The sequence below is a fragment of the Lactuca virosa genome, chromosome 9 (genome assembly GCF_052849685.1).
Source record: "Lactuca virosa cultivar CGN04683 chromosome 9, Lactuca_virosa_CGN04683_v6, whole genome shotgun sequence".
Lineage (NCBI taxonomy): Eukaryota > Viridiplantae > Streptophyta > Magnoliopsida > Asterales > Asteraceae > Lactuca > Lactuca virosa.
In genome coordinates, this window is record NC_136434.1 from 102,380,822 (window position 1) to 102,391,323 (window position 10,502).

Below are 10,502 nucleotides of genomic sequence, written 5' to 3' on the forward strand. Positions count from 1 at the left end.
GCTACACTTATTTATTTTAACTATAACTTTTAATTATAGTCATAATCGTTACTATGAACCTATAATTAAGATTTATCAGTGATTCCAACTCATTATACTGACTAACTAGTTACATGAGTGATGTCTAGGCTTGATTTAGTGAGGTGTTTAAAGTGGGATTTCCAAACAGTATACTTTATATACCAAACAGACCCAATCTCTGATATGATCCTACCTGGTTATTCCTTACTTTATAGATCTTGATGTAGACATTGGGATTATTGAGGAATCTAGACTATCATTAAATAGTCGCCAGGATTATGAAACTAGACTAGGACTTAGTACTTTATACATTTAGGTCTTTGAGAAGTGTTAAGGCGAACCTCTAGTCACCTACTTTTGTCAGGTGAGTGCGTAGTGATATTTGCATATTTATACACATAATTATACATAATATCTTAATATTCCTAATTACTTTTATGCCCTTATTAGAACAAAAGGTACTTAATTTCTTATGAATTGTGTTGTAAGGCTAAAAGACATGCTTAGGGCAAAAGGAAGCTGGAAGTTAGGAGTTTGAGCTAATATTTTAAAATGAAGAAAATATACTAAACATGTCGTGGTTACCCTACCACGACATGGTGTTTTGATGTGTCCTGATTGACTTCGGAGACTTGTGGAATACGGGATAATCACGGAAACCACGACGTGGTGCCCTGAATTTGGGAAATAAATCTGAAGCTAAACGAAAGTCTCTTATTTACCTTGGTTAAATCATTTTTTTCTTTGCTTTAGTTTTAGTGTTAGCTTCATTAGTTGATAGTTAGTTAGTTTGGTAAATTAAGTTTCTAGTCTTGCAAAACTAGAGAAAACCCTTTTCAATTTTATTAGTAATTAGTTAGTAGTAGATAAAAATTAGCTAAAACACGGTTCCCCGTGTTCGATACATGTCTAGTGTGATATACTATCTTCAGCAAGGTACACTGCCTTAGGGAATAATTAGTCATGTTAGCAGGATTAACTAGTTCATATTATCCAACGCATCAAGTTTTTGGCACCGTTGTCGGCGAATGGTCCATACCGTTTTGTTTAGCAGGATTACTTTTCGTTTTAGTTATTTCTTCTTTTTGACACACCACGTTATGGTAATTATCACCACGTCGTGGTGTCGTAACAGTAAACCTTTATTTTTCGTTTTTGTTCTTTTTACACATTTTATTTGTTCTTTTGCAGAAGTTTATGACCAGAGGATCTAACACACCTCTGATTCCACCACTTGAAGACCCGGAGTCCGCCTTTCGTAAAAACATGGATAAAACCGTAGGAGAAGCTGCAACACCAAAGAAATCACCTTTTAAGAATCTCAAATCGGTTTTTAGTAAGAATAAGGGAAAGAAAGTGGGAGAATCCAGCAAGGAACCAAAAGGCGAAAGCACATACGAAACAGAAGAAAGCGATAACGAATCGGAAAAAGGTAGTAATCAAGAAAGCGAACCCGACAACATCATGGCGGACATTGCTAACATTTATATGGAAGCATACAAGAAGAAGATTCGTGATGACACTGGACCGGGCCTTGTGCAACCCACCATACCATCCACTGCCACATTTGAACTCAAGGGGCACATCCTTGCTGCGCTAAAGGAGATTACTTTCACCAGAAAGGACCATGAAGATGTCTATAAGCATCTTGATGAAGTCAACGACATCGTCGACTACTTTAACATTCCAAATGTTCCACGTGAAACGATGTTTTTAAGGATGCTCCCTGTCACTTTCAAGGGAGCTGCAAAGGATTGGCTAAAGGCACTTCGACCAGGCGCGATCACTACATGGGCAAAAATGTGTGAGGAGTTTTTGGAACAATTTTTCCCACAATCCAAGGTTTCTAAGCTCAAAAAGGCCATTGCTAATTTTGAACAACAAATGAGGGAGTCGTTGTTTGAAGCATGGGAGCGCTACAAGGGTTTACTTCAGAATTGCCCCCAAAATGATCTCAATGTGCAACAAGAGGTTTCTATCTTTTATGATGGGGTGAATGTCACAACTAGGCAACACCTTGATTCTCAAGGCACCTTAACCAAGAAAAATCCTGCGGAAATCAAGGAGCTCATTGAAGAATTTTCTAAACATTCTAGAGAATACCATAACTTGAGAAATGATGTAACAAGAGGATCGCCTAATGCTGCTTCGGAAGACATGTCGGCGATTTTGGCAATGTTGCAAAACATGGATAGGAGGATGACTAAGATGGATCAAACAACCCATGCTATAAGAGTGGGATGTGAAAAATGTAATGGGACGTATCTAACTAGAGGCAGTGATCTTGATGAGAATGGAAACCGAAAGGTTCAAGCTTTTTACTCAAGCGGTGATCGATATAATGAAGATTGGAGAAAACCCAAGAAGAAGTGGTTACCTTATGAAGAGTACAAGAAACCCAAGGAAGAGGCTTTTACCAATGTTGAGTATTTGAGATATTGAAACTGATTTGGCATGTTTGGTTATTTAGGGAAGCCTTTTTAGGGTTAATCGTTTTATGATTCCCTACGGTGCCTTTACAGTAGAAGTTATTCATTGAGCTCTTCTAAGGAATTGGTTTTATACTAAGGCATTGGTTTTATATTTATGGTAAATATTTTATGTTCCATATAAATAATCATTAAGTTAGCTTTTGATGGAGGTTTTTTCCTGCTTAGGATATTCTTTGTACGTTCATATCGTAATCAATATAAACACAACCTTTATCAGATTACTTGCATATTATGGTGATTGATTCTTGAGTGTTCTTTATATTCCGCATTCGTCATCTCAGATTTATTCCTAACAAGTGGTATCAGAGCAGGTTCTTGTAGATCTCAATGGTTATTTCAAGAATCAATCCTTTTTATGGTGATATTTTATCATGAATCTCACCTTGTTCTTCAAGTTTTGTAAGTTTTCTGAAAAGAAAAAGTCTAATACCTCATTTTATTGCGAAATCTTATTCAGAACTGTTATCTTCTACTTATTATTTCATATGATTTGTTATTGAATCATGTTTTGGAAGAGAAATAGAAGAAGAATTTCGTGTTTATTCTCATATTTGTGTTCAAATCTACTTTATCTCTCTAGAAACCATCTCAGATCCGTTTTCTCTCTCTAGAAATCTTATCAGATCTATTTTCTCTCTCTTTGAATGTTGATTCTTGTTGAAGACTTAATGGCGAATTGGATGGTATTAAAACCCATGAAAGAACTTGGATTAAAAGTTTCAGATCCAAAGTTTCGTTTTAAAAAAGGATATTTATTATGGGATGTTCCTGGTTAATCTATGTTGAAGAACGCCATTGAAATGTATAATCTCTATGTTGATGAGAAGATTGGTGATCTCACATGGATTTCTTGTGATGGATTGGAAAATAATCGTTTAGATGAAGATAAGGATTTTCTAAAGGAATTTTTCATTATCAGATAATATTTACTTCTGAATAAAATACAACAGAAGTTAGAGAAAGAAAGAAAAGAAAAAGAAGGTGTTCTTGGTGCTCTTAGTGTTCTTGATAAAGATCATGAAGTTCTTCATGATTCTGAAGAAAAAGTGACTTCAGATGTTCTTGTTGAGGGGAGTCAAAAGTTTCAAGTGTTTCTACAAAGTCTTCTGATTCAGAAGCCTTACATTCCGAATCTCGTGTTTCAAATAGTGAATCACAAAGTAAATCTTATGAAATAGTGAAAACAAAAGTATTTTGTTCTATTGGAACTCAAACATATGAATTTTCTTCTCTGATGATGTTTTTGAAGGATTGCTTCCTTACAGAAAGCCAATTATTCAAGATGTTCAGATTTACCAAACTCTTAAGGATTGTGTTCAAAAGAATTCGAATGTTCAGATTCAGAAACGTAAAGAGGTTGTTCAGATCCGAAATTCGTTTCTGAAGCCTAGAAATCAGAAAAGAAAGAACAAGAACAAGATCAAGAGTAAAATAAAGAAGGTTTGGATGCCTAAGGTACAAGTACCTAATGCACGTAAAAAGATTTAGAAAGCTGAAGTCAAGAATGTTCAAAGAAAATTCAATTTTTCTTCAGATGAATATGTTAGAAGTTGGAGGAAAGAGAAAAGAGTATTTGGTTGGTTTAATGAAATTTATGGAAATTTTTGTTTTCCATCTAAAAAGCGGGTATTATTTTCAGAAGATGGTCGATTCTTTTCAAATAAATGGGTTTGCAATAAACCAACTTGAATCTTGAATCTTAAATGTGTACCAAAGGTCTCATAAAAAGTTTTGTCCATTATCAAAAAAAAAAAAAAAAAAAAAAACGAAAAATGGGATGAAATCTGGTGAAAGCTAATGAATTTTGTGTCAAAATGATGAAATCTTGTTGAAGGAATCAATTTTTATTGATTTTTAATTGTTGGAAATGACAAAATAGTGAGAAGTTGAAAAAGTGGGTGAAAAAGGACATTTTCTGCAAAAAGAAGGCTGTCAACTGATGCATTTCAGCAAAAGGGGTGCAAGCCGTCAGATCACTGTAACAGGAGGGTTAGATTCGGAAATTATGGAAAAATAGGGGTTTGATTCGGAGTTATTGACAAAAAGAGGTTGTTTTCGGAACCTGTGTGGCTGTGTGTATCAGCGTCACCTGTAAACGAAGGTTCGGAGCTTTAAAGCTAAAATCGGAGTTCTAATCTCAAAATTGAATTCGGAGTACCTGGTTTCGGACTTTATCCTTCATCTCCGAATCGCTCCGAGCGTTCGGAGGCAATTGGAGTTCTTGGCTCGGAGGTTGCGATGGTTAGGAGTTCCGCGTTCGGAGTTCTAGGAACGAATCTGTGTTCGGAATTACACCAGTGTCCGTCGTCGGAATTATTACGGGATTGCGAGGGTTCGGTATCAAGAATCTGCACTCTGAATCTATATGGAAGTCGAATCTCAAATGTTGGTTTTGTGAATAAATTACTGATGTGACTTGCGAATTGTTAGTGAAAGATGGGTTGAAAATGTTAAAATCGAAACTAAGGTCTTTGTTGTTGGAATTGATATGTCTCACAATCGCAGTTAAAGGGTTTCGTTATCTGGTCAGAGGTGGCAATGGATTCGGAGTTCTGTGATTAAATATTGCAATCGGGACTTCTAGCCTGTGAAATCGAAACTACGAATCGGAACGAAACATCAATCGGTGTCATTATTCTGAATCGGAATTGGATTTCTAAAAGCAATCGGCATTTGTTTTGATCGGTAACTGATTTTGACTTTCTCAAGTCAAACCAGCGTTGTTATGATCAAATGAAGACGATGGATGATTCAGTTTTCAGTTTCAGTCCTCAAACTTTGATAAGCTTGCCAGATTCCACCCTAGCTTCTACATTCTTTACAATCTTTTGGGATTTTACCACTTTTACCCCTTTCTTTCCAAAACATTTTCATTTCTAATCATTTTCTTTGGTCTTATTCTTTTTAAACCCTTCTCAATAATTGCTTCTTATTCTATTCTTTTTGTCTAATATTTAAAAAAAATCGAAAAATACAAAATTAATTTTTGTTATTTTTCCGGTTTTATTTTTGAAGATTGCGATTATTCTAAAAGGATTTATTTCATCACATCTGACGGGTTTAGAAGATTTTTTTTGGCAACTCGGGATAGCGGAGTTTGTTGGTGATTCTTCTTAACTTTTCGGATTCTCTTCATGGGGGAGTGATGAATATTCAGGGGGGAGTTCGTATTTGGAAGACGATATTTGTTTCTCTCGCTTTGAAGACCTAATGTGCTGATGAGTCTCACAATTTAGGGGGAGAAATGCCATGAAGATCGAAAATCATGATCTTCATCAGTTTCAACATCTAGGGGGAGATTGTTGAATATTTGAGATATTGAAACTGATTTGGCTTGTTTGGTTATTTACGGAAGCCTTTCTAGGGTTAATCGTTTTATGATTCCCTACGGTGCATTTACAGTAGAAGTTTTTCATCGAGCTCTTCTAAGGCATTAGTTTTATATTAAGGCAGGGTTTTATATTTATGGTAAATATTTTATGTTCCCTATAAATAATCATTATGTTAGCTTTTGATGGAGGCTCTTTCCTGATTAGGGTTTTCTTTGTACGTTCATATCATAATCAATATACACAAAACCTGTATCAGATTACTTGCATATTATGGTGATTAATTCTTGATTGTTCTTGATATTCCACATTTGTCATCTCGGATTTATTCCTAACAACCAAAGAGAGGAACCAGCTCCTGCAAAGAAACCCGATTTTGAGTTAATGCTTTGGATGAGTTCTAAAATCACAATTTTAAACTTCCTTTTAACAATCAAAATCTTATAACTTTATGAATTTGTAGAATAAACTCATTTTATTTTATAAACTTAATTTTATGCATCTTATGACTATGATAAAAGTCAGATTTTGATAAACCAAAACTTGGGTGATGATACTTATGTTTTAAATCTCATTTAGCATGCATAAAACATAATATCAACATGTTGCGTTATGTTTAAAGCACTAGTATCATATATTAAGTTTTGACGCAAAAATAATCACTAGTTTTATTATTTAACGTTATAACTGTAACATTCCAAAATTCAAGGCCAAAAATTTCATTTTTAATTAAGTAACATGAAAAATCATTTGTCAAAACATTGCTAACATTATATTAATTCATAAAACCATTATGTCGTGTCTTGAAAACATATCATCGGATAATAATAAAATCAGAGTACAATCCCATACATCTCAAAATGCGGAATCCTGATGTGTGTGTGATGTGTCGCTACCGTGCCGGCTCCTTCCACTTCGCTGAAGAGGTACCTGAAACAAAACTGAACACTGTAAGCACGAAGCTTAGTGATTTCCCCCATCATACCACATACCATACAACCACATGACATACAAACTGCCAGACATATCTGGGTGCCCGACCTACCCCTTCGGTCCTCTCGACCGGTGACCTTGCCTAGCATATCTGGGTGCTGGCTTACCCCTTCGGTCCTCTCGACCGGTGACCTTGCCTAGCATATCTGGGTGCTGGCCTACCCCTTCTGTCCTCTCGACCGATCTACCACATATTATCACATAATCATAATCTGTCTAGCATAGCTGGGTACTAAACTACCCCTTCGGCCCTATCGGTCGGTATCTTGGGAACTATCTCCCACTACTGCTATTATCAGATACCATCATATCATGCTAACACATAAACATATCAAGTAGCAGTAAACACATACAATTATCACAAAGACAATTGTCTAACATACACTCCTATTGGTGGGCCGGCATTGTGGCCTTAGACCCATCGCTACTGGAAGGTAACTCACCTCGATGTCGTGTAGTATCCGCACAGTCCTTGGCACGAGAATCGACTCATCTCTACTCCTCAATCCCTACACAACGACCTTTTCAGATTACTAATGCATACTCATAACCCTTACAAGGGTCAACCCAAATCCTACTCAAAGTCAAGGTCAAACCCTGGTCAAAGTCAACATCCAGTTGACTTGACTCGCCGAGTTGGTCCACCAACTCGTCGAGTCCCTATTCTTTCAAAATGATACAACCTCCGACTCTACTCGTCGAGTCTAGCAAGAACTCGACGAGTTCACCTTCAACCATAGCACCAGAACCATCTTCAACCGACTCGTTGAGTTCATCCTTGAACTCGTCGAGTTCATCTTCATCATATGAATGTGTCCAGTCTATGACTCGTCGAGTTCTATGAACAACTCGTCGAGTCCGTCTTCATGGTTTGGGAGATTGCCTTGGACTCGCCGAGTCTGTTCATACACTCGTCGAGTCCTATGATTTCCAGGTCCAAGACAAACCCCTAGTAGACTGAGTGTTCCTTCTCCTCAATCAAAACCACTTCCTGAAGACGTTTTGGGGGAAAAAGCATCCCGACTCGCCGAGTCCCTCTTTGTCCAAAACTATACAGTCGATTATAATGGGTCTTAACGTGTTAAAACCATAAATCTGGCCTCCTAGGGTCCATTTTATACGTAAAGCTTCAAACTTGATGTACATGCATGGGGCCTTTGGCTCAAAAAGCCATAAAAGGAGGTCTACAAGATGCATGGGGTGTTTATGGCAACAAAGTTGGCACCTTTATGCCATAAAGACCCCCAATAGCCCCAGATCCGAAGTGCAACTCTAAGCACACCCACAAAATCCGATTTTTGCTTCTTTATACTCATAAAAAGGGTAGAAATAGCCCCAAATCAAAATCTTAGAGATAAATGGTCAAGGTTCCAGCTTTTTACCTTGAATGAGCTGAGAATGAAGTAAAACTTCTGGATCTCCTTGCTTCTACTTGAACTTCCAAGCTTCCTTCTTCTTCTCCAACTTCAAATACACACAAAAAGGGCACCACAAGTTCAAGAACACTCAATAAATGGTTAGGGTTTCGAGTTAGGGTCTTCTGGAAGTGAGAGGGACAATGGAGGCTGGATTAGGACGAGTTAAGTTGTTTAAATAGGGTGCAAACCATAAATATTAGGATTTTGTCCAGACAGCTCCTACTCGTCGAGTCGGTCTCCCGACTCGTCGAGTAGGTCACTTAAACCCCAAGTCAAAATTCGAGTCTACTCGACGAGTTGGGCCTCCAACTCGCCGAGTCCGAGAGTAAATTGCAACATTTCTTGAACTTAAATGCGTACCAGGAATCAGGTGTTACAATTCTCCCCCACTTATTTTAGACTTCGTCCTCGAAGTCTGCTGCTGAATCTGGAAAAAGATCGGGGTAGTGCTCCCTCATCTCCTCCTCCGGCTCCCATGTCCATTCCGACCCCTTGCGGTGCTGCCATTGCACCTTCACCCGCTCCACCCTCTTGTTCCTCAGATCCTTCGACTTCCTATTGAGGAGCGCCACTGGCCGCTCGATGTAGTTTAGGCTGTCATCCACCTGAATATCCTCCAAGGGCACCACTGTCGAGTCGTCCACCAGGCACTTCCGTAACTAGGAGACGTGAAACATACTATGAATCTGACTGAGTTCGGCTGGCAGGTCCAGCCTATACGCCACCTTGCCCACCCGCGCGAAAACCCTGAAGGTCCAATATACCTGGGGCCCAACTTGCCCCGCTTCCTGAATCAAATGACGCCTTTCCAAGGCAACACCCTCAGGAGGACCATATCCCCGACCTGGAACTCCAGGTCCAACGACGCTTGTCAGCATAACTTTTCTGTCGACTCTGAGCAGTGAAGCCTACTCCTATCCTGCTGAATCCTCTTTGTTGTCTTGAGCACCACTTCGGTGCTCCCCATGACCCTCTGTCCGACTTCACCCCAAGATATCGGGGTCCTGCACTTCCTCCCGTACAACATCTCAAACGGAGGACGATCGATACTCGCGTGATAGTTGTTGTTGTAGGAGAACGCATTTAACGGAAGATAGGTATCCCAACTACCACCGAAGTCCAACATGCATGCCCGCAACATATCATCCAATCTCTGGATGGTCTGCTCGCTCTGACCATCCGTCTGCGGGTGGAAAGCAGTGCTGAAGTGCAGACGAGTGACCAACTCATCATGGAATTTCTTCCAAAATCCGGAAGTAAACCGCACATCTCGGTTCGAAATCACCGAAACTGGCACTCTGTGCCGAGCTACTACCTCTCGGATGTAGATATCGGCCAACTTCTCGGCTAAGATGCTCTCCTGGATCGGTATGAAGGGAGAACTCTTGGTCAACCGATCCACGATGACCCAAATCGAATCCACTCCCCGTGCAGTCCTGGGAAGCTTGGTGATGAAATCCATAGTAATATCTACCCATGTCTACATAGGGATGTCTAGCAGTTGCATCTTTCCGTGTGGCCTTTGGTGCTCGGCCTTGACCTTCCTACAGGTCAAGCATCGGTCTACGTACCAGGCGATGTCCCGCTTCATGCAGGGCCACCAGTAATCGGGTCGAAGATCTCTGTACATCTTCGTCGCCCGGGATGAATCGAGAATCGGGATTAGTGCGCCTCCTCCATCAGAACCTGGTGCACACCCCCGTGGTATGGAACCCACACCCTGCGATGTAGAGTCAACAACCCTCGGCTGTCGTAGTCGAAGGTGGAAACCTGACCCACAATGCGCTCTCTCTTCCGATGTTCCTCCTTCAAAGCCTCCTGCTGGGCTTCTCGGATCTGCTCCAATAGTGGAGTCACTACAGTCATCCGCAAGCAAATATCTCTAATCGGCGCTGCCGTTCGGCTAAGCGCATCGGCCACAACATTAGCTTTCCCCGGGTGGTAAAGGATCTCACAATCGTAATCCTTCACCATGTCTAACCACCGACGCTGCCTCATGTTCAGATTTGGCTTATCCATAAGGTACCTCAAACTCTTGTGGTCTGTGTAGATGGTACAACGGACCCGATAGAGGTAGTGTCGCCAAATCTTAAGGGCGAAAACAACTGCCCCAACTCCAAATCATCTATCGGGTAATCCGCCTCGTGAGGCTTCAGCTGCCTCGAGGCGTAGGCGATGACATGCCCTCTCTGTATCAAAACTGCGTCCAAACCTGAAATGGACGCATCACAATATCCCACAAAATCTTC

General features: G+C 39.9%; 1 non-coding gene across 1 annotated transcript; it reads right to left on the reverse strand.

The window, feature by feature from the left end:
• Positions 1–1,869: 1,869 nt before the first annotated feature.
• LOC145141580 (small nucleolar RNA R71) lies at positions 1,870–1,976 on the reverse strand. The gene has a single exon (XR_013722774.1). It is a non-coding gene; the product is annotated as a small nucleolar RNA R71 (small nucleolar RNA).
• Between the last annotated feature and the right edge of the window lie 8,526 nt (positions 1,977–10,502).